The sequence below is a fragment of the Cherax quadricarinatus genome, chromosome 9 (genome assembly GCF_038502225.1).
Source record: "Cherax quadricarinatus isolate ZL_2023a chromosome 9, ASM3850222v1, whole genome shotgun sequence".
Taxonomy (NCBI): Eukaryota; Metazoa; Arthropoda; class Malacostraca; order Decapoda; family Parastacidae; genus Cherax; species Cherax quadricarinatus.
The window spans coordinates 30,973,737-30,976,936 of NC_091300.1; positions in this window are offsets into that span (position 1 = coordinate 30,973,737).

Genomic DNA, 3,200 nt, shown 5'->3' on the forward strand with positions numbered 1-3,200 from the left:
TATTTTTAGTTGAATAAGGCAGGTTGTCCCTTTTTGGATTGTAAAAAAGTATTTCTAGCAACTTTAAAAGATTTATCAATTACATTTCTTGGGTATTTTAAATCATTACCCATTTCATAAATTTTGGATATTTCCTCATCTATGAACTCAGGCCTACAAATTCGTAAAGCTCTCAAAAACAATGATGAGAAAACAGACAGTTTGACTCTATCTTGATGCGAAGAATAATAGTGGACATAGGGTCAAACTGTCTGTTTTCTCATCAATTTTTTGAGAGCTTTACGAATTTGTAGTCCTGAGTTCATAGATGAGGAAATATTCAAAATTTATGAAATAGGTAATGAATTAAAATACCCAAGAAATGTAATTGATAAATCTTTTAAAGTTGCTAGAAATACTTTTTACAATCCAAAAAGGGACAACCTGCCTTATTCAACTAAAAATATGTTGGTTCTCCCTTACCATGAAAACTTGGTTGATATGCCTTCTCTTCTTAAGACTTTTAATATTAAAGTTGTATTCAAAAATCTTGATACAGTAAAAAAACTTTTGATAAAGAATTCCCCCCAAAATGCTGATGGATGTGTCTATAAGATTCCTTGTAAAATTTGCGATAAAGTTTATTACGGTCAAACTGGTAAAAATCTCGAACTAAGATTAAAACAACATAAATATAGCATTAGAACTGGACAAGATTCCAATGCTCTATTTATTCACGTAAGAGATTTTAACCATCCAATTGATTTTCAAAAAGTTGAAAAAGTAGTATCAAGCAAGTCCATGGTCGACAGGAATATAACTGAATCTTGTTTCATATAAAGCAGTTTTAACAATAATATGAATATTTCCTTTGGTTTATATAAATTAGATCCATTTATAATTAATAGAATTTGTGAAGAATTTAATAATACACTGGACAAATAATAATTTTAAAAATTTTCTTGGGTAGAATAGTTTGCGGCCTGGTCCACGACCAGGCCTCTCGGTGGATCAGGGCCTGATTGTGTGCTGGCCGCACGCAATCCAATGTATGAACCACAGCCCGGCTGATACAGCACCGACGTTAGGTATCTGTCCAGTTTTCCCTAGAAGACAACCAGGGGTCTACTGGTAATGCCCTTTATTGCTAGTGGAAGGCTGTTGAACAGTCTTGGGCCCCGGACACTTATTGCATTTTCTCTAAGTGTACCAGTGACGCCCCTACTTTTCACTGGGGTATGTTGCATTGCCTGCCAAGTCTTTTGCTTTCGTATGGAGTGATTTCTGTGTGCATATTAGGGACCAGTCTCTTCAGAATCTTCCAGGTGTAGATTGATATATCTCTCGCCTGCGCTCCAGTGAGTACAAGTCAAGTGCTTCCATTTGTTCCCAGTAGTTGAGGTTTTTGATGGAACTTATACGTGCAGTAAAGGTTCTCTGTACATTCTCTAGACCTGCAATTTCATCTGCCTTAAATGAGGGATGTTAATGTACAGCAGTATTCCAGCCTAAAGAGAACAAGTGATTTAAAAAGGATCATTATTGGCTTAGTATCTCTTGTCTTGAATGTTCTCATTATCCACCCTATCAGTTTCCTCGCAGATATGATAGTGGCATTGTTGTGGTCCTTGAAGGTGAGGTCTTCAGACATTACCACACACAGGTCCTTCACATTACTTTTCCACTCTGTTGTGTGATTAGAGTTTATAGTATACTCAGTCCTAGTTATTATTTCCTCTAGTTTTCCATAACGGAGTAGTTGGAATTTGTCTTCATTGAACATCATATTGTTCTTTGTTGCCCATTGGAAAACTTGGTTTATATCTTCTTGGAGCTTCGCCGTGTCCTCAATGGATGACACTCTCATGCAGATCCTTGTAACGTCTGCAAAGAATGATGCAGTGCTATGGTTTACATCTCTGTCTATGTCTGATATGAGAATGAGGAACAGGATAGGTGCGAGTACTGTGCCTTCTGGGACAGAGCTCTTCACTATGGCAGCATTCGATTTAACTCTGTTTACCACTACTCTTTGTGTGTAATTGCTTAGAAAGTTGAAGATCCATCTGCCTACTTTGCCAGTTGTCCCTTTAGCATGCATTTTGTGTGCTATTATACCATGGTCACACTTGTCAAAGGCTTTTGCAAAATCTGTGTATACTACATCTGCATTCTGTTTGTTTTTCAGTGCATCTACGACCATATCATAGTGGTCTAGCAATTGCGAGAGGCAGGAGCGACCTGCTCTAAAACCATGTTGCCCTGGGTTATGCAGTTCTTGAGAGTCCAGGTGGTTTGCTATCCTGCTTCTTAGAACTCTTTCAAAGATTTTTATATGGGACGTTAAAGCTATTGGTCTATAATTCTTAGCTACTGCTTTGCTGCCACCTTTATGGAGTGGGGCTATATCCGTTGTTTTTAGTGACTGTGGAATCTCGCCTGTGTCTAAGCTCCTTCTCCATAGCTTACCTAGGGTCCGTGAGAGGGGTTTCTTGCAGTTCTTAATGAACACCGAGTTCCACGATTCTGGGCCTGGGGCTGAGTGTATGGGCAAGTCGTCGATGGCTTTCCCAAAGTCTAATGGAGTTAGGGTTATGTCAGAAATTTGGCATACATCAGCAGGGTTTTGAGGCTCATTCATGAAAAATTTTGGGGATTGTCTATCTTTAGACTGGTTAGTGGCTCACTGAACACAATCATATAGAGATTTCAATATCTCACTTATTTCTTTGTTGTTGTCTGTATAGGATCCGTCTTGTCTGAGCAGGGGCCCTATAGTAGAAGTGGTTTTTGCCTTTTTGGCATATGAAAAGAAATATTTCGAATTTCTTTCAATTTCGCTTATCGCTTTTAGCTCTTCTTGCCTCTCCTGGATCCTCTATGAGTCCTTTAACTTTAGTTCATTATTTTCCACTTCCCTGGTTAGCACTTCCTTCTGTGCATCAGATAATCTGGCATTCTTGAGGATCTCAGTGATTCTTCGTCTTCTCCTGTAGAGGGAGCATCTCTCTCTCTCTCTCTCTCCAGTTTACTTCTTTTCTTTTTTCTTTGAGGAATATACCTTGAACATACTTCGACTACCAGGAAGTTGATCGATTCAAGGCATTGGTTAGGGTCCATGAAATTTAAGATATCCTCCCAACATGTTTCATTTAGGGCATAGTTTACCTGATCCCAGATGATGTTCTTGTTGTTGAAGCTGAATTTGGTAAAGGTACCCT